Source organism: Tyto alba, unplaced genomic scaffold, assembly GCF_018691265.1.
Source record: "Tyto alba isolate M040663 unplaced genomic scaffold, T.alba_DEE_v4.0 Super-Scaffold_41, whole genome shotgun sequence".
Taxonomy (NCBI): Eukaryota; Metazoa; Chordata; class Aves; order Strigiformes; family Tytonidae; genus Tyto; species Tyto alba.
In genome coordinates, this window is record NW_024881317.1 from 22611442 (window position 1) to 22637652 (window position 26211).

Consider the following 26211-nt stretch of genomic DNA (forward strand, 5'->3'; position numbering starts at 1 on the left):
GCTTTGCCCAAACCTGTACTGCTGCTGTGAGCTGCTCAGTCGAGAGCTCTCCATGTAGTGTAACTCAAAGCCACACGTTTCCAGGAGTAAGGGGGGACCCTTGGGAGTCAGAAAGAGATTGGAAACGTCTGCCTGCCCTTAAGGCCTTCAGTGGAGCGCTCGGAGACTACCCTCAAAACGCGCTGCCCTCACAGCCTGAGCCTGCGAGCGGGGCTGCAGGAGGGGCTGGAGGGGGCTCTCCGGAGTCTCTTACGCATCTGAACACCCTGGGCAGCCCGGAACACTGCCCGCCAGCGGGCACACCGTGCGACCTGCCTGGGCAGGCTGCTGCAGACACCCACGGGCTCGCCCAGAGGCGGCTGAGAGGACCGGGAGGCGGAGGGGTTGCGGAGCCCGGTGTGCTCACAGACACTGGGGTGTCGGGGGGCTGAATCCCCAGGAGCCCCCTCCCCGGCTCCGCTGGGTGGCACGGGGCCACGTCTGGGCACTGCCTCGGCCCGCGGGGATCGGCACGCCGCCACAACCGCTCGCTGCCTCCCAGCATCCAGTCTGCGGTGCTGGCGCCGGGCTTGGAAGAGAAAACATAAATTGCTGCTGTTCCTGGGCCCTTCGGAGAGCCAGTGAAAATTAGAAGAGCCCAGAGAGAGGAGCTGAACTGCCCTCGACCAGAAAACATAAGTGGCCGAAGCATCTTTGCTCCAGCACTTTCTGTGTTTTAAACATAGAATTCAGGCCAAGAGCTGGCTAAAGAAAGGGAGCAGCAGCAGCATTTGGAACGGGTCTCTGTGCTCCACCGTTAGCGTTAGAAGGGTGAGCCTGTCCCCGGAGACACTTGCCATTCTGCGTGGCAGAGCAGATGTGGCACTTTACAGAACAAACATACGCTGCCAAGTTCACACTTTGTGCACGGACAAGGACTGAGAAGGAGCAGCAACTACTGGAAGGTGGAGAGGATGCAACACTTCAGGGAGCAACAGCCCACTACAGGTTACTCCTAACTGTCCCTCTGCACCATCAGATCACTGTCTATTTCCTGCACCAGTTCACGGACAGAAATTTGCCCAGTTCAGAGAGGAACATGATGTCCCACTTGGCGGCTTCCTGGCTCTGCCCTACCAGCTCAGCACAACTTGCACAGATCATGTCCCAAGTCTTGAGGCTATTGAGAAAGGAGCCCGCAAGCTCCTGGGAAGGGAGGAGCGTGCCAAGGCGGCCACTCTGCTCAGATGTGCAACCTGTAGAGAACATTTCCTTGCCTCTGCAAGACCAATATCCCTTCCCCAAAAGATGTGTGGGTTTGGATTACTTTTTGAGGACTTCACAGTAACCAAGCCCAGCGCAGAGCGAGATCTGAAGACCTCAAACCTGCCCAATGGCACCGAACCAAATGCTGGCTCAGCTTCCCATGGCTTACACCCTGCACCTCTGAGAACTGCAAGTGCTTTGTTCCCAAGCCCCGGCAGAGCTGAGCTCTTTAGTGGGCACTAAAGGAAAACCACTTGGTTTACAAAGACACTCACCTTGGTGCTAGCATAGCAAGGTGCTGGGATGTTTTGCAAACCTCATCACTACTGGGTGAGGGGGGAGAGCGTGAAATTAGACTTTGCAAAAAGTTCCTGTCTCATTCACTCCCAAGGAATCTTCTCTTTCGGTTCCTTGGAAGAACTACGTATAACACCCAGGCAGAAAACAGTGCCTTTAGCAATGCTGCAGCTCTCAGGGCCTGAATCAGGACCTCTCAAGCACATATGCTCTTCATTAATGCTAATCCAGGAGCAGAAATGATCCGAGAGCAAAACCTCCGAGAGGATTAAGGACACAGATACTGCCTCATCAAGCTGTGATGCAGGGAGGGATCCAACCTGAACGTCCTCCAAAACATGCAGTCAGATCTGGTTGCTCTGGTTTGGACCCAACTCTGGCAAGATGGAAAGCGGTTCAGCGAGATGTTGAAAGAGAGGAGCAGAAAGAAAGGAAAACAGTCCGCTCCCTCTTCCCCCCCCCAAAAAAAAGCAGCGTTTCACTTCTGGGGCTGTAAGTGTACACAATAAACTTGTCTCTCTTCCCTTGCTCCAGCTTACATTGTTCGCTTTCCTGCAAATTGTTTCCACATTCTGTATAAATAACCCCAGTGCCAACGAGGGGGAGGGGAAGAGCTCAGGGGCGCGCGGAGAAGGGGTGGGAGGAAATCAAATGGCTTTGTTAGTTTTGAAAAAGAAGGTGGAGGATGCCGAGAAGCAGTTTGGAGCTGGAACCTTGGCAGACCGAGCAGAGAGTTGCCATCGAGCTTGCGTTCAGACCTGGAGGAAGAAGAGTAAACAAGGGGGAGATTATATATAATTATAGACAATCATGTTGCTGGGGATAAACAGGAATCAAAAGCACGGAGGCACTGAAGTCTGGCACGTCCCCAAGCACAGAACAGAAGCCAGCCAGCGAGAGGCAATGCGGCTGGAAAGCACTTCCCTTTGGGCCTGTTTTCAGTTAGCTCAGGGGCTGCTTTTTTTTCCCCTCTCTTTTTGGCTTGAGGCATTCCCCCATAAAGAGAGGAGCCCATCCAATGGGAAACAGAAGCCAAACTGAAGTCAGCAGAATCCACGTCTGCGACATTAATAGATGACTCTGTGAGAAACGTCAGAAACATTTGGAAAAGATACAGCCCACTTAGGTCAGCAAAAACAACAACAACAGGAATTGCTGAACAAAAATGGCTTTAGAAACGCCTTCAAGCAGCCATGCCTGCACGTCCTGCGGGCAGATTCTCCTCGGCGGCGCGCAGAGGGTGAGCTGCAGCTAAGGGTGGCTCACAGCTCCCGTGGATCCAGGTTTGGGACACAAAAAGGTGTCGGGGCCCCTCGGCCGCCTCGCCTGCCCCCGGCGTGCGCGGCGCTGAGCCCGTCCGGGACAGCCGTGCGATTCGGCGTAGCCTTCTCCTCTATTTGCTGCAAATCAGAGGCGGCAGGATGAGCAGCCAGCCTGTGCCCGTGGGACAGCCCTGCGCTCCCTCCCGCCCGTCTCTGCATCTCCGGAGGGAATAAGCGGGAACCTGAGCGTGATGGGGCCCTCCCTCCGCCACCTGCCCGCCCGGCGGCGGGCGCCGGGGGGGCGCGGGATGCCCTTGCTTGCTCTGCCTCACTGCCGGAACCGTGCTCCCCACCCCGGCAGGGCGGCCGCAGCTTTGCTTCTGCAGAGCCTGGGAGAGGGAAGGAGGTAAAAAATAAAAACCAGACTCCGTAGGCAGCGGTGATGGCGTTGGCCATAGTCGAACGAGCGGGCTCCGGCGCTACACGTGCTGTAGCCGAGACGGGGGGTGCCGAGCTGCCTCTGCGCAGCCCTCCCCAATGCCCTGCAAAGGGGTAAAGGGGGGGACACATGGGGAAGAAACAAAGCCAAGGAGCACAACTAAAACAAACACAGATGGCCCATATGGGTTGTGTTCTTTTTTTTTTTTTTTTTTTTTTTTAAAAAAAAAAAAAAAAATAAAGGACTCGCGGCGGGATTTAAAAAAGAAAAAGAAAAGAAGCCTCGTTCATCCTTTTCCATTCCTTGAAGGCTCTGGAGAGTTAGAGGGAAAGCGACATCATCACAAACAAAGGACAGCCACCTCAGACGGTGACAGAAGGAGGATTGTTTAGCAAGGCAGTGTAAAAAGCTCTCTCCCAGGCACTATTTTAAATCCAAATAGCTCACAGCCTGCTGAATTCTTAAGCCATTTTCCCGATCTCTCAGCTGTTCTTCATCGAGAACGCAAGCAGATACTTCAAAGGAAAAAAGCAGAGAGGGGAAATAAATATATACAAGAAATAACCAAACCCCCGTTTAGAATCTGCGTAACAGCACAGGAGGCAGGGAACGCTCACAGGCTCTTCCACCTTCTCTCTTTCAGTACAGGTGCTCTCAATGTCCTTTCTCCTGAGGAAAGAAAATGGATTTTTAAAGGGAAATGACATTTAGTCTCTGAGAACAGCGTCACAGTTTGGTGACTGATATTACCTGGCTATCTAGGTATAGTATTTCGTGTATTCTCTGTGAATTCATCATTGTGGGCACTTTTCCTCCAGTGTTTCTTACACTGACAAATCCTTCACCAGCGGTGGGTACCTGTGTGTGTGCATATAGGCATGTGCATAAGTGCGAGATGTCTCTACTGGCCGTGCAGAAACTGTCTGAGGATCACAGACGAGGTCAGTCTAAGCATAAAACAGGAGTCGTGTCCGTCTCAAAACTGCTGGAAATAGGTCAGAAAGAGCAGAGGGAATGGGACTGGAAAAAAACACAGTAATGGGTTAAAAAAAGGCATTCGGGGCCCAAGTCTTATCTGCTATAAATTTACATTGACTCTGTGAGGTAATATTTAAGCAATCCACTCCCACGCCAAGTTACAGCAGCTACTTCCAAATATCCCAGACGTTAGTGTGCAGAACCAAGAATAAAAACAAGCTAACAGAACGATCTCAAAAAATAAGCTGACCGTGTCCTTTAAACATGTGCCCATATGCCACGCTGGACAGAAACAGTGTCAGAAGTTGAGCAATATGGTGAGAGGGTGCAAGGAAGCCAAACTGACAGATCTGGACAGATTATATCCGCTTTACTTTCTCTTTCATTTATACATGATCAAGAAGGGAGAAGGATACAGAGCACTTGTCCCGATGTTCTGTAAGAAATGAAATGAGGTTACTGGTCTCCTGCAAGCGGAGATGAACATCAATCACAAAACCCTCATAAAGGCATAAAACAGTCCCTCAGTGTTATTAGCAAGCAAGAATTAAAAGTTTATCAAGATGGAAAGAGCAGATCCTCAAGGGAGAATGGATTTCATAAGCAATCAGCAAATCCTTCTTCAGGCACCTCAGTGTGACTTGCAAGGCAGGGAGAAAATCAAAAGAGCTACTACCTAAAGAGAAACATACAGCGAGTGTTCCCAGCAGGCATCTTAGAAATAGCCCTCGGTGGGATAAAGTGTCAATCCCTTCTTGCCTCTTCCTGCTTTCCCGAAGCAAAGGGAAAAAAAGACAGGGGAAAGGAAAGAAAAAAAAGGGAAAAAAAAGGGTATGATGTTTGCATTACTGCTTATTTTTGCTTTGCAAAACACATTTGTATGTGCTGGAGGAAAGGTTTCCATCATCTTGTCACAAAATCTCTGCAGTTGGGTACGTTAGTTGGCCGTCTTGGCTTTAGGGCAGGAATATCAGACTGATGCAACGGTGAAGAGGTGCATCCCCAGAGCTCTCCAGGGACCCAGGGCTGGAACAGCAGCTGCTGAAGGTCGGCAGAGGCAAAACTCAACCTTGTTTCACTTCTGGTAATCCCATTTTGGATACTGGAAGTTGGCCATGGGGAATGAAAACATGACTGAAGCATTTCTTTGTTCCAAGTCTGCCTGGCTGCCGAAGCAATGCTTGGGAGCGCTGGCCTGCAAGTCCCACTTCTAGCAAATCCAACAACTGAAGGGATACAGAGTCTTGAGAATTTTTTTTCCCCCAGCTCCTTGCTGGTGGTGCTGGAAATCTTTGTGTTCCCAGCCCTAGAGACTATTACCATTTCCTAAAATGGCCAAGTGCGAAAGCAACGGCCCAGGAGCAGCTGAGAGGGGGAACTTCCCACAGGTGAGGGTTAAGACCTGTGAGACTTGGGGGGAAGAGCTGCACCCGTCATCAGCTACACCCTTAATCACCAGGGACCTCTCTCAACGTCGCCATCTCCCTGGTTAGAGGCTCAGGAGGTAGATGTATAAAAATGCCACCAAGAAAATGTGCTTCCCCCTTCGCTGTTCCTCACACCTCTGATGTTGCTGTCATCCCTCACGCACCCACTTTTGAAGTAAATGTTTCCACTGCTTAGGAAATAACTCACGCATCGATGGAGACGGATGAGAGCAGCCCGCCAGGCCAGAACTGCTGGGCACAGGCACCGTCCAATATGCTGCCTGGAGTGAATGTATCAGGGGGAACACAACAGTTTGTTTAATGAAAAAAAAAAAAAACCTGCTTCAAGCTTCTGAAGGGCTACTATAAGCTGTGGCACGATGAAACTCAAGACATAAGCCTCTTTATAGTTAATAATACATGTTATAGATTTTTTCCTGCAGAGAAACTTCAATGAACACCTTTTTTTGTTTAAATCTTTTGTTGCAAAAATTGATTATTCATTGAAAATCTAAACCCCAAAGATCTGACCAAGTGATTTTAAAGCAAGTTCAGATTTCTGCACCAAAGCAGACGTTTCCAAAAAGTCACAACCATTTTGCTGTATAGCGATTGTTAGCAGAAAAGCAACTCTGATGGGAAATTTTTAATTAGCCCATACAAATATGTATGCAAAAGTACATAACTGCATTTCAGAGGAAACTTTACCCCCTAAACCAAAAACGTATCTACAACAGAAGCTACAGAAAAGCAGCACCCAAAAGTATCCTGATCTTAGCATATAGTATAAGCAGATTAGCAAAGTCAATTTATCTCATCCTGCCGCAGCAGGCTTCCCAAACTGTGCAGAAAAAAGCCTCCTGCAACAACACACTTCAAGAGCTGGCACATCCAAGCCGTGTCTGCCGAAGAGGTACCATTCCCCAAGTTTACTATGAAATTGCTTTCTCAAAGACACGCCAGCTGATCTGACTCAAATGTGTATTTTTGTAACTGGTGCAACACGAAGGCATCATCATTTAAAATCACGTATTTGTACTTTTTTTAAAATATCAGGTCACCCCTGGCTATACCGCATGTCTGATTGGCTTTTATTCTCCAAATTGGAGGGGGGCTGGGAGGGGAGGTGAAGCAGCCATCAGAAGAAGGGGGTTGAGGCACACACGAGACAGAAGGAAGGCAAAGAGAAAGAAGGGAGATCAATTAACAGTCTGATCCCGGTCAGAAAACAAGTACAAATGCGGTTCCTAAAGTTAACACCGTTGGTTGCAGTGAGGAGCCTGGTCGATAGATGATAGCGATGGCGCGGGGAGGAACGCGCTGCGATGCGGCAGGAGCCCAGCGCCGGGTTCCAGCGGGCAGGGCGAGAGTCCCCAGATTACAATAAAGCAGCTTGAAGGTGACAGATTTCATTGTTGAAGGTGATAAAATTCCACGTGGCGCGCGGCAAAACAAGGGCTGGAGCTCAGCCCGCAGGAAGGGAGGCAGCGCCCCAGACGAGGCCGGGGGGGGGGTGGAGGGAGGGTGGGGGGGGAGGTTTCCCCTCCTCTCCTCGCCCTGGAAATCGGCAGAGAAGCGGTTGAGTGCCCGAGGTGGGTGACAGGTTTCCTCCCACCCGCCACGCAGCCGGCGGAGCTGCCGCTTGCGAACGGAACCTCGGTGTTCCCACCTGCGCGGTGGGAGGGCGAGGGTTGCTGCCGCAGCCCAGCACCTCCCGTGGGTGGGCACCGCAGCGCGTGACACGCGGCAGGGAAAAAGCAAGGGCCAAAGCAAGGGCCGTCGCCCGGAGAGACGGCCCCGCAGCAGGCAGGATCCTGCAGGATGTGTGCCAGCGTGAGCAAAAACGGTCACGGCACCTTCTCCCGTTCCTGCTTCGTTTAACTGGTCTCCCCCTCCGTTTCGGTGAGAAGATCTCTGACAAGAGTCACATCAGCACGGGCCCATCATGAGCAAGATGGTCCCAAACACTTCAGGCTTTATTTTCCAAAATAACCCCCTGACGCTGTTACACGGGCAAAACACCCATCCAGCAAAAGTCTGACCTTCGCTGCCTTTAACTCATGCCCACTTGGCTCCCAACACTTTGTGGAAGGGTTCGGTAAGGACAGGTATCGCCTCTTTTGTTCTCACAGAGGTTCAGCTTGGTCTGGATGCTGCCCTCAGTCAGGCTGCTTGAAATGCAGGAAAGACGCAGCAGCAGAGATGTGAAAGCAACAGGAAAATCAAAGCCTGAGACTAAACTAGCAATTAGACCAGCCTCGGAATATATTTAAGTCAAATCAATCCATACAAGAATTTCAGTCACGGTGCGCTTGTGCCCACACTTTTCCCTCCTTCCCTCCTTCCCTCCCTCCCTCTCCTGCAACCCAGGGCTGAGATCCAGCATTACTGTCTGCTTCATCAGAATATGCAAGAAGTGTAGTGACAACATGTCTCCTAAGATGCTTTATCAGTTTTGCAAAGTCCCAGTTCATCCGCCTCTTGTGGATCCATTTACATATTGATGTATTTATTCGACTCTCTCCACCAGGCATGCCCCATGAGATTAAACTACTTTATTTACAAAGACATTGGGGTTGCAGCTCCTTAACAATTAAGTCAGCCAAGAAACAACTTTGCATGTGCTTTCAGATTGACGTGTGAACAGACAAATCGGCCTCATCAGCGATTCAGGAGCAGCCGGGGGGGAGGACTGGTTAAACCCCATCTATATAAACCAGTCAATAGCTGCTGCAACTGGGAAAAATGAATTGGGGTGGTGGGAGGCACCAATATGCGGGAGGGAAAGATAATGAGCCAGCAGGAGTGATGGATAAAACCCGGAGGAAGAACTTTGCCAACAGAGCTCACCTTAAAAGGTTGGTGCTTCAGAACAGTTGGTGCTTCATGGGAACTTGCTCTCGGGAGTTGCCCCTGCTCCATCGCACCCATCAGAGACACCTGTTAAAAAAGAGCAAAGCTGTTCCTCACCGAGGGTTACACTGGGAGGAAAAGGAGGATGGGAGGAGAAGAGAGGAATACTTTCTGAGGTGAAAGTCAGCAAAAGGTCATTTAAGAGAGGCCAACTGCAGCCCTGCCGCTGACGTGATGCTCCAGGCAAGGTGCTAAAGCCCCTTCTGCAGAGAGCTTGTCCCTGGGCAGATCTCAGTGGAACCTCTCTCGGTCCTTCTTCTCTCCATTAGCATCCGATCAGCCCGCATCCGTCAACTCTCTCTTCCCCCGTGCCCTCTCCCTTCCCGCTCACACCCGGCGCCATCTCCGAGGAGGAGACATCGAGGTGACATTCACACACCGACGTCACCCGCAGCGCGCCAGGCTCTGGGTGGCAAGGGCAGGGGGGGACAACACATCATCACGGGGGGGAACGACGTAGCAGGGTTCTGCTTGTAGCCCTGCAGCTGCTGCCCTGGCCCGCTGTAGCCGTCCCACCCCACCCAAACGCTGGCGCCCGCGGGGAGCAGCGGTAGACACCGACCGGTCTGCGGATCTGCGGCACGGGTTCCTGTTGGTTTCTCTGCCTCCCAGCAGATGAAGGATGCCCACCAGCGCGCTTCAGGCTCCCTTCAACGCCGTAGCTGGAAAGTCACCTGCGTATTTAGAACCGTAGAAATCCGGCACGCTCTTGCCTCTTCCTGACAGCAACCTCACCCGGTGCCAGCATTCTTCGTAGCATCTCTGACATTTCAAAATTATATTTAGAGACCTGGATGGGAATTTAATTTTGAAGTTTGCTACTGAACACTGTTATATAAATATTCTGCACCACCTGCCGATGGGTCCATTGGTGCATAGCAAGCCTGTGCCATCGCCTTTAATTAAATGGGCAGAGGCAGCCCAAGGAAGGAGCACTAAATAGTAGTCTAACCATCTTAAAGTCGGCGCTGGTCTCCCTATTAATTTTCACCCTGATCTTTTGCATAGTGCTATCGCCAGGCTAATTAATCACAGGTGCAAGCTCAAGCATTAATTGCAACAATGAATCATTTTTTTCGTCTGCGCTTGGCCATTTCTAGCCTATAGGAATGCAGCTACTCCCGTTACTTTTATAATTATTATAAATATAAAGCCAGCAACATGCACTACATTTTGTAGGCATTAAAGAAGACATGGTATTTGGCCTGAAGCATTAACAATCTGGTGCATATTCAGGGGAGTGATGAATGCACCTCACTGACAGTCTGAAAATGTGTTTCCTGAATAATTTTAATCCAGGCAACTTTGTGAAGGTGTTGGGTAAAGCACAGGTTTTAGGAATCCAGCGTCTCCGGCTCTCCTGGTCAACATGCTTCAGCAGGTCTTGGCCACACACGGCTTGTCGGGACGTCCAAGGCGCACGGCAGTCTCCAGTTCACGCTGCCCAGCCTGCCTCTTCCCCACTGGAAAATTATACAAGACAGGACGGCTCTTGAGTGCAGATGGTTGGGGGGAAAAAGCTCTGTAACCTCTGTGCCTCCGGGCTCAGACTCGGCTTGAGGGACATCGACAGAAAGTCGTGGCGTCTGGACGAAAAGGGCTGTTGTGAGGCTTCGACGACCAGAGGCACGTGCTGGAGACCCCCCCCCCCCAGTGCAGCCGGAGCTCTCCGGGAGACACTCCTGGGTCTGACCCTGGTGCAGAGGCCGTGGGCTCCGGGGGCTGGCGGGACGGACGGTCCCTCCTCACGGCACGGGTCCCATCTCAGCGGGGCAGGCCGAGGGGCAGGCAGGAGCCGACGCTGCCGTAGCCTTTCCCAAGGGGAATTCGGAGCCATCCACCCCGGTGCTGGGCGAGCCGATACCTCCTCCTGGCACGGGCACAGGGATGGCAACACATCTCCACGGACTGCGCAAGGGATGAGAAAAACTGCTGGCCGTGCTGTTGGGAGAGATTAGATTATAAATGTATCAAATGACTAACGTGGGTCACGCGTCCTTCCCGGGCCAAACCGCCTGCATATACAACGCATGGCTATGATGTGGGGTTGACAGGTTCAGGCAAATGGTTCAGGACTAATTTTCAGTGTCGGACTGGCAGAATGCACTCCAGGCAAAGGCTTCTGATGCTGGGGGAGACAAAGCCAAAGCTACGAAAACAGAGCTTTTTAGGGAGAAAACAAAAGCTAAAATTTGAACAGCTATAAAAACACAGTTTGTCATCTAAACGACAGTAAACATTTCTTTGCTAGCACAGAGGCTGGGGAGAAGAAGAAGTGGCTGAAGGAGAGCTCAAGGTGAGCACCCGTTATTTACTGCTGCTGATGAATAAGCAAACCCCCACACTGTGTTTTCCTACAGGACAGCCAAAGCTCCGGACTGCTTAACAGTCTGGTTAGTTGTTATTTTTTCCCCTCCTGGGGTGCGTTTTACATGCTGTTCCAGTGAAACGCAGTACTGCTATTAATTGTTCGCAAACACATAAAACACATGGTATTCTCCTTCGCCAACACTGCAGGCTCAGCAGATCAAATGGGGGAGAGCTGGAAAAGTCACCTACCAAGATAGAGGTTGGGGGAATAATGCAAAAAAGATCCAAAAGGATTTGTGCATTGGTTTTTTGTTTGTTTTGGGGGGGGGTTTGTTTTTGTTTTTGTTTTTGTTTTTGTTTTTTTAAATATAATATACTTCTCTCTGCCTGTTTAAAAGCATAGGCTTGTTTGAACTTCCTAGGGAAGTCGGGAGCATTGAAGAGAAATTGGCAGACTACAATCTGGCCGCTTTTCCTTATTATGAGAAAATACACCCTCGTCTCCCTTGTCTAAGGGTATGAATTCTTCATCTCATATTGTGTTTGCACAGAAGCGTGAAATGTATCCTGAACATTGGTCTTCGTCCACACTTCACAATGCGAGAACAACGAGGGCAGTGAGACATGCAATGAGAACGGGGACGCCACAGAAGCGGGGGAGCGGGTGGCCGCTTCTGTCCCAGGGCCTGGACTCTGGCACTGCATTCACCATATCCTTCGTATTTAAAAGGAAAAAACGAGGCACGTATTTCCTCCGAAGTGCTTGGGGGCCCTGGTCTGTGAGCTGTCGTCCCTGTGGGAAGCTCCCGCCTCCCTTTCCATAAATGTTCCCCCTGCTGCCACTGAATCACCAAATAATCTGGAGACCCGTGGGAAGGGAATTAAATGGTGGTTATCATGCTGCCGTGTTCTGCTCACTTTATTTGTTTTAAATGACCATGAAAGCAAAGGGGGGAAAAAGAAAACACACAAGTGGAAACTTAATTGAGCTGCTGAAATGTCTTTAAAGGAGCATTATGGGCTGGATTATGATGCCTCAGCTCCCACTGGTGGCATTTGTTCACATGAGTGGGCATCTGATTAGGCAGTTCAGCCAGGTCCCTTTTCTAAATGATCTGTATCTCTCGCTGTGGATTTGAAGCTGAGGACAACCAAAGATACCCAGCTCTGGGGACCTGACAGTGCGTTTGAGAAGACTGCACGCTCCAAAAATGACCAGGATGGGACCAGGCTGTAGGCACCCGATATCACTGAGGGCTACAAGGATTTGTGTCCTTGTTTCATGGCAGGGTTTGCTACTCCAAGGAGAATAGCCAAGACCAAGAGGGCAGTTGGCCCAGCTGAGCTCTGGCACAAGGAGGGGAAAGCGGGACACCATCTGCCCTGGCTTCCTTCTCCCCCAGAAGCTCCACTTCTGGGCAGGAGGGAGGGGGAACCTGCTCTGCTCTCTTCACGGGCACCGAGGTGCAACGGCCCCTCAGGCACCAGGTGACAAAAAGAGCCGAAGCCACAAAGTGGCCTTGGTTAGATGCTGTCTTGGGGTAGAGGTATGGGAATTGCTCGAAGAGGGGGCGCAGAGCCCGAGGAGGATGCACGGGCAGAAGAGCACATCACAGAGCTGGGTAGCAGCCAGTCTGGGAGAGGAGAGCGACTGGAAGGACAAGAGTGCCACAGGAACAGGAGGGAACCTCCCATGGAGGTGGTCAGCAAAAAAAAAAAAGACCAAACTACAGGGAGAAGACTCTAGCAGAGTAGAGAGAGGAACTGCCCTGACTGATTGGCCGGAGCTTGAATCTAGGAGATAAGCAGCGAAGAAAACCCAAGATGTGGAAAGGCAGGTACCACAATTCAGCACAACCCAAGCCACCCACACCTGAGGGTGAAGTCAGGGCGGGACCGTGTGGGAAAAGGGGGCTCAAGAGATCCACTGTGGGAGCCCAGGGATCTGACAGGGAACTTGCTGGACCTGCTGGAGCAGCTGCACATGGGCTAATCTCCAAATAGAACAGAACTTGCCTCTGGCTTGCTACACCTGAATTTTATTATGAGTCCATATGAGTAAATAAAAATGTGCTCATCTCTATTCAATCTTCTGCTCGATCTTAAAATCCTCTAACCTGCAGAAAAGTGTATCAAAAACCCTTCAGGAAGGATCCCTGCACTTCTTTGCCTAAATTCTGAGTCCTGTGCAAATCCAGACAAAGGCATATAGGAGGAGGGAGAGCTGAGCTCCTCTGCCCTACCGTGTGTGTCCCTCTTACGCTGGCCAGGCAATGCACATGGTCCACAGCTCCTTTCTGACCTCTCTGTCAAATCTCCTCCCCGTGCAGTGGCCCTTCCCACCCCTGGGAAAGGATGCCATCCCTCACTGTCAGTTCCATGGATCCAAGAGCAGTTTTCAGGACACTCTGTCTCCCGCTCAGCTCCTCCTGCCCTTATCCTCCATGCCCTAGATGTTTTCTCAGGTGCCTTCCAACCACAGGAACACCCATGACTCTGGTGCTCTGAAATCCAGGCAGGTAGCAAGGGTGAGGTGGGGGTACACCTCCTACTTTGGCTGGGAAGATAATTAAAAGGGCAGTCAGGGGCGAGAGGGGGGATGGAGACCTTCCTCAGCACCTCCTGCTCCACTGGGTCTCACTAGGTCAGCACTTTCTGGGAACTGCTGTATTGCCAGATGTTGATTGGGCCTCTGACAGCGAGATGAATAAAGCCAATAAAGTCCTTATTTCTGGCTATAAAAATAATAATGGAAAGCAGAGAGAGATGGGGGGTAGGCTGCCCAAAGCTCTCCCAGGTTGCACTGAGCTGACTGTAGAAGGAGCTGCCTTCAGTTGCCCTTCCTTCCTATTTTCTCCTGACTGTATGCCATGAGCAATAGACCTGAAATTAAGCAGTTGGATAGTATTTGTGTACAGCCAGAAGTATTCCTCAGTTCTTGTCAAAAGGACTCTCTTTTATTTATTTTGCATGAACTTTTCCCGCTGGCAATGCCAGAGCTCCCCAGCCATAACCCTCCTTCAGAGTGCTGTGCTGAGCCAACCGCACCGTGAGTTCAGGACTCAAAACTCAGGGGTCTGCAAACGAGAGCAGCTCAGATGTCTCCCTGAAGGCCAGGTCACCTTCTTCTAATAACGACTATTCTGCCTCTAGCTCTGCAAGGCAGAGCTCCTGTTACCTTGTCAAAGCTGCCCTGCTTCCTTACCTCTCTCCCCAGAGGTACAAACATGCCCGTGCTTTCAGATCCTGCGTAGCTAAAGACCAAGTTCTGAATATCAACGATTTCCTTTGTGCTTGGCTGTACCAGCCTGGGGATATTTGGCTGGGGCACTCGGAGCAGTTCTGAGATTTTAAGACGCATTTCTGAAAAGAGATTTGCTACACAGTCGCTGTCAGAAGAGCTGCCTTTGCCACTACCTCCAACAGTGACAGCTCTCCTCCTTTGCAGAGGAAGCTCTGCAAAAGGTGCAGGTCCTACCTCACCAACGCCTCCCAAAGTCAGGTGATAGCTGCTCCGAGTCTAGATTCAGAAGGTGAAAGGGATATTTATAAACGATTCCCTGGGTTTGCAACCTTCATAAACTGGGATTTAAATGAGCTCCTGGGCTGCACCTGTTAGAGGCCATGCCCAAAACTTGAGGGAGGGCAAAGGTATTTCTCTGATATGTTGGTGCCCTCCCCGTTCACAGTGGTTACAGAGTCAGAAAGTCCCTTGGTTTCGGCGCCTGCCCGAGCACTGTGGCACAGGTCCCGCGCTGCCGTGCTGGCAACGCTGGCACCTACCTGCGGACACCTCCGCTCGCTCCGGATAAGCTTGGAGATCCAGCTCCCTCCATGGCAATCAGAGCAGCCCTGTTCCCCGCTGAGATCCGGGCTAGTAACTGAAAAGAAACATTCAGAAGGTTTTACGAGGCGGGCACCACCGCAAGGAGAATATCCAGCACGGCTGTCGCTTCCTCTCCACACGATGGCATGAAGCAAAGTTGCACCATTGTGGTGAGCTCCAACCGAGAAGCTAGCTCCTAGACATCTCGTAAAGCCAGGAACAAAAGTTCTTCCCAAACAATAACGCCTTCAGCCCAGAAACTGCTGCAATCTGCATGGGAAAACCTTCTGCTGGACCTCTGAAGGCCAAAGAGTTAATTGCTGATCTAAAAACCAGCAAGTTGCCTAGATACCACAGGGCACGATCTGGTTACACTTGTGCAAACAATCTGGCACCAGGAGTGACGCACACACCTATGCATTTAACACTTCTATCTTCTCAAGCCTCAACCTCAGTTGCCGGCATAATGGACTGGGAACATACATTTAAGGTGGAAAGCATTCCTGAAAACTGGCTATCCTTCAAAGGCACATTTACTGGATGTTCCAATAGCCACAATTCAATAAACGTAAAATATCTGGGCAAAAATATCTGGGATAATAGAAGAGTGAAACTCCCATTACTGTTTTATTCAATATTTTTATCAACGATCTAAATGACGCTATATAAATCCTTGTTGTGGTGAAGTTTGCAGATGCCAACGAGATTGGTGGTAGGCAAACAACAAGCAGGACTGGACTATCAATATACAGCAATCTGAAATAACTGAAAGTTGGCCACACTCCAGTGAAGCACGATTTAAAAAGTCAAAAGCAAGGTAAGAGATCTGAAACCAGAAATGCAGGTTACGCTTACAGGACGCTGCCTCGGAAAGGAGTTGTTTTGAAAAGGACTCGGAGGACATCACAGAGATCTGCCATAGCCCTAAAGCTGCCACATAGGGACTCCTCCGATCCCTCGGGGTTTAGAAGGGGCAATCGCAGACCCCAGCAGGGAGAGCTCTTTCTCATACGCAGCTCTGGCGACAATCTGCTGGAAATCCGTGCTCAAGCTATGTTCCATCCTTCATGGAGAAAGGGGAAATACAGAAACGATTCAGGCCAAGCCAAAACACAACCCTGGAGCTGGGAAACAGAAGCTGTCCAGCGCGCTTCTTGAAGATATGACTGAGACAGGATCTGATTACTGCTACGGGCACTAATACGGGGGAAGGCAATTGTGAGAGAATACCACGACGCCTCTTCCAAGACAACTGCAAAAGCTGAAAGTTAGAAATTTAACCTTTAAATTAAAACATAACAGAACCAGCAGCAAAGGCCATTCAGTTCTGGAAAAGCTGACCAGAGGACTAGGCAAAATTATGAGATTAGCTGTTTTTCAGAAGGCGCTCATTAACTCACCTTCTGGGAGAAATTATATAGGTGGTTAGACTAAACATGGCTGTCATAATCCCTAGATTTCTAGACTGGAGTCTAGTTCTTACACAAACTGCTTGGAGCAGGCATTTCTTTGTATTTGAAGGAATGGAGGAAGCACTGTGGAAAGGCTTGGGCAGCCTGAAAGACTCTTCCCAGCTGTGTCAAAGTCTACACTATGCTCGGGGGGATACTTCCACTGCTTAAGCTTTACATACTGTAAGTTATAGGACTGTCTCTTCCCAAATTAAGCAAACACAGATTCCCTCCTGCCGAGCTGAAAATCTCAGTATCAGTTTCTCCAGTTCTCACCAAATCCTCACCAGTCTGGCTCTGGAGAAAATGCATAAAGAACCCCTGTCTCCTCCTAGTTACAGCTGGGGAGCTGTAGAGATATCAGTGAGGTTTCAGGGTGTAACAGAGCAGAAACCAGCTCAGCATGCTCATCTTCTCAAGCTAAGTCTGTCCTTCTGTTTCGACAGATTAGCTCTTCGCCTGCATTTCCCCTTGCACAGGGATGCCAGCCTGGCCACAGCAACAGTGAGCAGCGAACAGCGGGAGGCCCCGCTTCATCCAACACCAACTCCCAGATCTCTAACAGTGGCGGCTTTTGTTCTCCTGGTTCCTGTCTGATCTCTCCAGCCCTGTCTTACAGCACTCTACATTCTTCCTTCAGGGCCCCCTCCGAAAGTAGCTCCATAAAATAGTATGCTACTTTTCTATTTCAAAACCAGACCTGGCATCTGAGCAAAAAATAAAAAGTGATCAATCAACACACTGACGCAGAAGGGTCTTTTTTCCATCTCTCCCTTGGTTTTGCAAGCTGAACTGTCAGAACTGAAAATTCATCCTCTGTCTGAATATGCAGGGAAGACACAGACTTGGGCAATGTGATACAAAGAGTGTATTTTCTAGATAAAAAAAAATGAATGCATTCCAAAGAATAAATGGATAAAGCTAATCTTACCTGTACATTTTCCTACCAAACTGAGGCTGGAAACTCATGTCAAAGCTAGTGGGTGAACTACACTTCTCACCACTCGCATGTGACACTGTGCCCCACACAGCACACCATCTCTTGGGTCCTAAATCCAAAATCATCCGTGGGAACCAGGCAACTTTTCCACTTGTAAACTGGGTCTTGGGTGGAGTACCAGATGGAAGTTTCTTTGGTGGATCCAAAGTCTGTCCAGACAGTGCCATTCTTTCCCCCGGGGGCAACAGCAATGCTAATCGCGAAAACGAGCAGCTTCCTGATTGCAAAGTATTGCTTCCCTGGAATAAAAACATTTCAGAGTGAATATGCTATAAAAACAATAAAATAGGCTGTGCATGTTCAGATTAACTTTCATTAGCCATTTCCGGGAACGAGAGGCCGGTTTGACCAGGTTCTTGCAGACTCTTCTACAGCTGTATCAGCATTTGTTTTATTTTGGAGCAGGGAGCAAGACAGCCCTTCTGAGGTGACTCTCCTGACCTTCCCCACTTACTGCCTTTAAGTCCACGCTGTGGAATCGGATTCCTTTCAGACAAAACTAATCAAAGAATCATAGAATGGTTTGGATTGGAAGGAACCTTAAATATCATCCAGTCCCACCCCCCTACCATGGGCAGGGCCCCCTTCCCCCAGCCCAGGGGGCTCCCAGCCCCATCCAACCTGGCCTTGAACCCTTCCAGGGAGGGGGCAGCCACAGCTGCTCTGGGCACCCCGGGCCAGCACCTCATCACCCTCACAGTAGAGTATTTCTTCTTTGTATCGAATCTAAATTTACCTTATTTCAGTTTAAACCCCCTTGTCCTACCTCCACACCCCCTGATCCAGAGTCCCTCCCCACCTTTCCTGTCCCCCCTTTAAGCCCTGGGAGGCCGCTCGAAGGTCCCCCCGGAGCCTTCTCTTCTCCAGGCTGAACCCCCCCAACTCTCTCAGCCCGGCCTCCCAGGGGAGCTGCTCCAGCCCCCCCAGCATCTCCGTGGCCTCCTCTGGCCCCGCTCGAGCAGCTCCGTGTCCTTCTGCTGTTGGGGGCCCCCGAGCTGGCCCCAGCACTGCAGGGGGGTCTCCCCCGAGCGGAGCAGAGGGGGAGAATCCCCTCCCTGGCCCTGCTGCCCCCCCTGCTCTGGCTGCAGCCCAGGGCACGGGTGGGTTCTGGGCTGTGAGCTCACGGTGCTGCCTCACGGGCAGTTTTCCCCCCACCAACCCCCCCAGCCCCTCTCCTTGGGGCTGCTCTCCAGCCACTCCTCGAGGGCCCAGCCTGGGTTTGTGCTGGGGATTGCCCCGACCCACGGGCAGGACCTTGCCCTTGGCCTTGTTGAACTCCAGGAGGTTTGCCCGGGCCCCCCTCTCCAGCCTGCCCAGGTCCCTCGGGATGCCATCCCTGCCCCCAGCGTGCCCCCCACCACACAGCTCGGTGCTGTCGGTGAACTTGTGTGGGTGCATCGATCCCACTGTCCGTGTCGCCGACAAAGATGTTGGACAAGTGGACTAAATGACAAAACAAGTTCCAAAACCCCACCTAGCTGCTATTGAAAGTTTCAAGTTATGGGGCCAGATCAGACCTACCCCAGGTAAATCCCCCCAAACACATATAGCAGACCAGCACCAATTGTTTCACTCCCCAGATCTGCTTCTACCACACCTGCTGCTTGCTAATGCAGGCATAACCACTAAGCAGCCTCTCTCTGCATCTGCTTATCTCCCTGCCAGACCTCACGATGTTTCCTGGACAGCCCTTTGCAGTACACAGCCCTTTTGCAAGAATTAGCTAAAATTTTCCCCATTCCACTCTGTTCTGGTTTAGCTAAACAAGATTTCCTTTAGCAGGAGATGGAAGGTGGTACGGCTTGGAGCTAGCAGCTTACCCTGTTGTCGTTTGAGTGGAGCCTCCAGAGGTCTTTTCCGTGAAAGCCTGGCTTGGCCCAGCAAACCTTAGGGCTTCTCTAACTCACTGGCAGGCTCTGAATTAAAAAAAGCTGGGGCTGAGGTTCACGTAGGGAGCCATGTGTTCTCATGCTGGAGGCACTGAAGTAAACAGAAGGTCAGGTAAAGAAATTCCCATAAAGCAATTACCAGGATCATTAAGGATTAATAATTATTTTTGCATCTGATAAGTTATCGTAGCATTAATTTTCTGCAAAAGTTTTTTTCTTAGCTGTTGTGTGCATGGCCAAATTCTTTGCAAGATCACCTCTGGTACGTTACCTGACATGCTCAGATGACAGCTTGTGTAAGACCTGCTCATTCAATAGTTATTTTCCAATTAGCATGTAGCTGTGGTGTGATGAGTAATCTTGTACGGAGAGAGCGAATCTTAATTTGCCTGCCCTTAAAACCGGTTTCTGTGATTTCTAATGAGTGTCAAACAATTGCGAATCCTAACCAACCAAAATAAAAGGTAACTGGCTAGTGTCAAGTCTAATTTTACTAAACAGTGGTATCATTAAATTCTCCTGCTATGGTTGATTCTGAATTGGCAGTAAGAGTGAGTTATATCTACTACACAGGGATTTAATATTTCTTCTTCAGTTCTATCTTCGATTTATTTAACAGATTTATTTTGTGATTCACATTTTAATTTTTCTGCCCTTCTGCTAATGATAGAAGATGTCTGAAGATTTGCAATTCAGCTTCTCAGCAGTGGAAAAATCAGGAACACAGCATCTGGGTATGCTGTCCATGTAACTGGACACCTTTAAACATCTATACTAATTCTGAAATATAGGTGTTCGCTACCCCAAAAGATTGCTCATGTTGCAGAAATCTCAATCTAAAAGCATCACTCTTCTCCCAGAAATGAATGCTGCCTCAGAAGCTGATTTAAATCAGGGACCAAAATAGAGGAAAAAACCACTCTCTGGTTATTTTCACTCTCCCCCTACTCAGAATCTCATGCGACAAATCAGCTGCTAGTTACAGTACATTTCCCAAAGATTGAACATTTTTTTTTTCCAAGAGTGGCAGAAAGAAGAGCGCGTGTAGCACTGTCTCTGGAGCAGCACAGTCATCACATCACTCTTACAAAATTGGTAGAAAAGCTGCCAGGGGAAGCATCGAGTGCTGCCTGCTGGACAGCTCAGCTGTCTCGCACCGATGGGAGCAGGCGGAAGCCGAGGAAGTGCCTTTCTTGCCTGGACTGGCAAGATGTTGCCCAGACGTTGTGTAATGAAGAATGTCTAAAACCAGAAACCCAAATGAGCACGAAGGCCGGGAGCTCAGATGATAGGTACGATATGGGTAGCATTTACACAGCTAAAAGTGGCTGGGATATGGCTACACTTCACCATTGCTGTGTGCAGTCATGGGGTGGGAGCTACAAGTGTAGTATCTGCTCCCAGTTAACTCCTTAGTGTGTGGACACACGAGAACAGGAATGTTTTGTTCTCATCCAGCTCCTCCTCCTTCCACTGCAGATAGTCAGGAACAGGGAAGTCCTTACTCAGAGACATAAATACAAGTTCTCTCAGACGTAATTGCTACATCAGGTACAAACTGAATATATACTTTATATATGATAATCAAACATGACCCCACCCCAGTACTTTCTATCAAACACCGCTGTGCAAATGTTTATGGTGAGAGTGTATTAGGGACTCGAAAAATTTAAAAATGAAGGAAAAATATTTCTCTGTCCTCCTGCTGGTGATTCCTCTCACCCCCATACCTCCGCCACACCTGAGGATATAAACCTCCCCCTCTCCACTGAAAAGATTCCAGGTTGTGCCTCTAGTTCTCTGCTAAAGGTTCTGTAACTGCCATGGAGCATCTTGGACCAGTCAAGATCAGATTGCAGTTCTGAGTCTCTTTACATAATTTAGCAAGATTATACTGCCAAAAAGCAGTTTCTATGCAAAGAAAGATCTGTAAGTCTTTTGCCTTACCCCTTTAGTTCTGTAACATCTGCAAATTTAATGATCCTACATGGTGCGGTGTTGTGTAAATCTTTAATAAAAAAATTAAAGAGCCCCAGCAGACGAGCTGCTCCTCAGTCACCTCCCTCCTCACTGACACTCACCCTTAGCTCCAAGCCATAACTCTGCCTTCTTGCCAGTATTTTACCCTTTTCAATAATAGATTATTTTAAACTACATTTAGGGAGTTTGTACCACAACCCATCACACAAAATTTTCTTAAAACCTTCTGGACAACCAGATAGATTCATGCCATCTAGACTGATAGTTATTTCATTAGCATAAGTGATCAAATTAGTCTGACATGATTTACCTGCAATATATCCATGCTGACTCACTCCTATTACAGTAAATTTATTTCTAAAAAAAAAAAAAAAAAAGCTGCAAACTAACTGTAAATGAAGATTTCATAAGAACAATTTTAATCTTGAATATTTGCCTCCTGTTGCTATTTCTGTTGCGGTGGAGTATACACATTTCTGCATCATTTTGGGAATGGGCCAGACTAAGAGAGAGCCAGAGAGCACAGGTACAAGTAGAGGCACAAAAGGATTATCTCTCCAGAGAGGGCTGCTACAGTCAGGGTCACTTGGCTCCTTTCACAGAGAGACACAGCACAGAGAATTAAGCCTGGAATGAGACACTCAAAATAGGATTTCATCTGATCTGATTTTCTGTGGATATTGGCTAAGAGAGAGTATGGAGCAGGAACAACGGTAAGGTCTGCCTTGGTAGCTTCCAATCACAGACAGCATCATCACCTTCTACATCTTATAAAACTATTTCAAACAAACAAACATACAACAAACCTAATAAAAGCTATTCCATGGCTAAACTACCCTCGCTACAGGAAGAATTTCCTGACATCTTTCCCACTGGAAATGGATTCCCCATTCCTAAATCCTTCCCACTGCAATCCAGGTCCATTATTTCTTGTCCTATCCCCGGCTGGCAGGAGAGTCAGGTCCAATTAATCTGTTTTGGGAGACCAGGCAGAAAGACCTGTTGTTCTTCCCTTGGGGCAACTGAGAGTTTTCTCTTAAACGGAAATCTCCATCTCCCTTGCTCCACTGTCTGGTCGGGACCTGTAGACGAGCTGGACATTACAAACATGTTGAGAGATCTTTCTCCAGTGAACCAGGGCTTTGGGTGAATTTGCTAGTTTGGGTTTTTTGGTAGGAAAGATTTCCTTGTAAGAACTGAGCTGAGGCCCAGGGAACTAAAGTCCACTGATATATTCAGTCAAAACATCCTTTCTCTTCTTTTTCTTGACCGTTCTGCCCCAGCCCATGGCTGTCAGCCACCTGCCTCCTCCAGGTACCTCCTCACCCAAGCTGAAGAGCTCAGGAGGCCTCCTCAATTTTTCTGGGTGTACAAAATTGCTTCTTAAGAGTTTCTTCACCCACCGTGATGGCTTGTAGATAACGATGTCCTTCCCTATGGGGTCTGCCCACATCTGAATACAGGTGTCAAACTCCTTGACTCCCTTTGACTTCTTGAGAAGAGCAGCCACAGCCTGCAAGGGTTGCGGCTGACACAGTGCACAGGTGCAGCTCCGAGGGCCTGGGGTATAATTCCAGCTCTGCTACTGTCCTCTTGTGCCACCTTTAGGCAGGTCACCTTCCTCTCGGAACTGGCTTCCCCTCCCATCTCGAGTCTGACTTGTACACTTAAATCCTGAACTCTTCAGGGAAGACACCAACTCCTGTCTTTCCCAGGGTCCATTGCAAATGATGCCTAAATCCCCTTCCCAACTCTTTTTTGTTAAAGGAGAGAACAAATTTTCATTTTGCTGGTGGCTATACATTCAGTAGAGATTTTTCACACAGGATTTAAAGACTGCAGAGATGATGACTTGGGAATTTACCACACAATGCCTGTAAGTTAATTTTTGTCTAAGGAAGCATTCTCGTATAGAAGAATGTTTACGAAGGTTCACTCCACAGCCAGGCTATTGGGTAATCTGTCTGTTACCAACCGATTCATTAAATTACATTTTTAATTTCAACTGTGTTCTTCAACACAGTGAAGCTACATGCAACATCCTGCTGAGGGCAAAGTGAGTCAAGTAGTTATTAAATGGTCACAGTTAAAAGGAAGAACAAAGGTCCAGTCATTAAAGCATGCATGGAAAACCAAGCCTTTTCCACTGTACAGTAATCCTCTGTCAGGCTTCCCCACTGGTTAGCATGGTAAAAGAATATAGCCAGAGATTGTATTTTTTTCCTCCTACATATGCTCTCATTTAGTTTCTTGGGGAAAACACTTTTCCAGCTCTTAGGGGTTTGCCTGTTGTGTTTAAGAAGAAATCAAGTTAACCAAGACAGTCACCAAGGTGTTTCAAGACTGCTATGTTGGATTGGTTAATCAAGGGGACGCGACGCATCCTTGGGGGAGAACAGGTACCAGTGAGGCTTCATCTCTAACCAGCCAGTGGCCTCGATTCAGCAAAATTCTCAAGTGTGTAACTAAAGCTGAAGCGCATCCTTAAGTGTCACTGACTTCAAAAGGTTTTAAGCACTTACTTAAAATTAAGCGGAGGCTTTGATAATTTCAGACCTCAGTCAAATCTAAGGGCCTCTAGGAAATAAGGAGATATTGCCTATGTTCAAGGTATGTCTCCAAGCACAGGATACACATGCCACTCCATGTAAACCCCTTAATTAACACATAATCTGTAGACTACCAGGAAATCTTACTCTCTTCTTGATCAGCACCATCAAAGTCATGACAGTGCTGCAGAAACCATTTTCTTTTAATTACATGTGATCATTGAAGCCAACCACATACTGTATAATTAGTAAGAAAAATGAATTATGTAAGTAACTTGCATTTAACAAATAGTACTGGCATTCTGATTGCAATTCAGTGTTCAGACACCATAAAAAGATGTTCTTCTTATGCAGGAAAACCGATTTTCCTGTTTCTAAGATCTTGCAGATTTGAGAATTTTTCCAGGGTTTTCAAACAAAAAGTCCTATGTCCTTATATAGAATTGAGGGTCAGGAGCGACAAGGTAGCTTATCAGGCAGACTGATCTCTGGAGCAGGTTCCTAGCTGGATTAAGCACAGCTTTGCACCGCTGTGAATGGAGGAAAACAAACAATAAATAATGGGGAAAATGATAGCCTTTCTCTCATTTGACAGAGATCTTGATTTTCCCTCTTTTTTTCCCTTCTACATTTTCATAGTTTTGTAGACAGGTAATTACATGTCTGAGGTAAAGACCAACCATCATAGTTCATGCTTCAGAGCTGACAGAATTTAGCTGCAATTTTATCACAGTAATCACAGATTCAGTAGAAATGCAGCTGGGATGGAGGTGGAAGAAGAGCTCACTTGACCACCTAATTGAGGTTTTCGAATGGGAGAGCTGGAATCAGACATGGAGTTACTGCTCTGACCTTTAGCTTCATCTTCTAAGCATGGGAGAGAGAGACCTGAAGCAATGCAGATCTGAGCCAAGTTCTCACAACACAAGACAGGGTTGCAAGACCATGGCAGCTCACTCTCAGGAGCAGGTTAGCACACCTGAACAGCACGGCACCCAAGCCAGTCAATCTGCTCTCTCAGAAAGTCTAATTAAGTGGGGTGAACCGAGACAGCCCTAGACTTGAGCCAGTTTTCTACCAGCCAACTCAGCATCTCAGCCCTCCAGTTCCTGGCACTTCCATTCTGGCCATAGCGACGGTAGAGCCAGCTCAGTCTGCCTGTCCTCCCTGCCCAGACATGCTCTTCATTTCCCATGGGGCCCCACAGCTATATTCGCTTGGATTGAAAAACTTAAACCAGCTAATGGCTGGTAGCCATGTGGGCTAGTGAGCACATGTCATCTGTGAAGGACAGGAGAGAGAAACGTCTCTCTGAATTTATGGTGTTGTAGCCCAATCTTGCAGCTTCCTCTGAAGCATGGAGTGGACTCTGCTGGGGAGGAGAGGAGAGGAGGCTGGTGCAGAGGGACTACACGGACGTTTTCATAAGGACATTGGCCCAGAGGCTCTGCTCCACTGTCATTAGCTGGTCCGGGGAGGTCAGACTGAGAACTACACTGACAGAGGCTGCCAAGAGCAGGTGCAAATGAACAAATGAGCTGCCGAGAGAAATAAGCAGGAGTGAAGTGAACAAACAATTGGTTTAACAGCAGATTCCACTCACCTGGCACTGGATCATGTCAAAACATCTTTGTATCATCACTAGCACTGCTTGGCAACAGCATCATGCCGTCCGTGGGCCTGTAGGGCAAATAAACCTTTTTGCAAGATGTGAAATAAAGAGTGAAAGCAGCCTTGCTGGTTTTCTAGTGACAGAATGGCCAGTAGAGAAAACTGATACTCCCTGCACATAACCCAATGTTAAAGACTGGATAGGAAATGAGTCCTGAAATTACCATCAAACATTTCCCTAACGTGTGCTTGCTCTTGAAGTCTTCAGTCATTATTATTTCTACAGGGTTGTGCCTGGAAGCACCTCTTTCTGGCACATACACTCACAGAACAAAAGAGACACGTACCCAAAACCGCTCCCAAGAAGCTCCAGCACTGGAGACTCCCCCTCTCCAGCCCAGGAAATCTGCTCACACCATTACTATTCTTACAACTTTCCCAGCATCTAAGTCAAACATCCCTTGTTTGTATGTTAAGTCCATTCTTGCCCTCCCGCTACCTTGTGGATGTGGATGACAGATCTGTCCCTCTCTCTTTGCCAGAGCATCACCAGGTGTCCTCTAAGTTCTCTCTTGCCCAAACACGGCCAGTTCCTTCAGTCTGCTCCCTGGGCAAGCGTCCTCTAGATCTGCAATCGCTCCGGTCTGCTGCTCATCCCTCTTCGGTACGTGCACCTCCTGCCTTCCCACCAAGGCTCTGCCCACGCTGAACGAGCGAGGGCTGTTCTACACATCTCGCAGGTGCAATTTCTATTTCATAGAGGGGGTAAGACACGACAAGATCTGGTCAATCAGCGACGCGGGAAAAAGGCACAAGAGCCCTGCCTCTTCTCTAAACACAAGCCTATGCCCGCTAGAAGAGTGACAGTCTAAAACACACCTGGGATGAAAAGATAAAATTGGGAGCATCACAACTAAATTGGGATGTCTGGTCACTTTACCCGTGTCACAACTGTGCTCTGCTGGTGCTGCTGAACTCTCTTAAGCTGCCCTTTAGCAGCGTGTCCCTTTCTAAAGCTGCCAGTGCCTTTGTTC

The 26211-nt window shown here is 48.9% G+C and overlaps 1 long non-coding RNA gene across 2 annotated transcripts in view; it reads right to left on the bottom strand.

Annotated features, from left to right (window-relative positions):
• The window catches only part of LOC116961049, a 106989-nt gene that overhangs the window by 24412 nt on the left and 56366 nt on the right, over positions 1 to 26211 (bottom strand). Inside the window, exons 1-6 of one of the 2 annotated variants that reach the window (XR_006166550.1) lie at positions 25170 to 25248; positions 18969 to 19128; positions 17080 to 17387; positions 14655 to 14752; positions 9124 to 10502; positions 8499 to 8588 (exon numbers count right to left, since the gene is read on the bottom strand). This is a non-coding gene — a long non-coding RNA (uncharacterized LOC116961049). Of the gene's footprint in view, positions 1 to 8498; positions 8589 to 9123; positions 10503 to 14654; positions 14753 to 17079; positions 17388 to 18968; positions 19129 to 25169; positions 25249 to 26211 lie in introns of those variants that run through there. The other variant, XR_004406737.2, reaches the window with a different exon arrangement.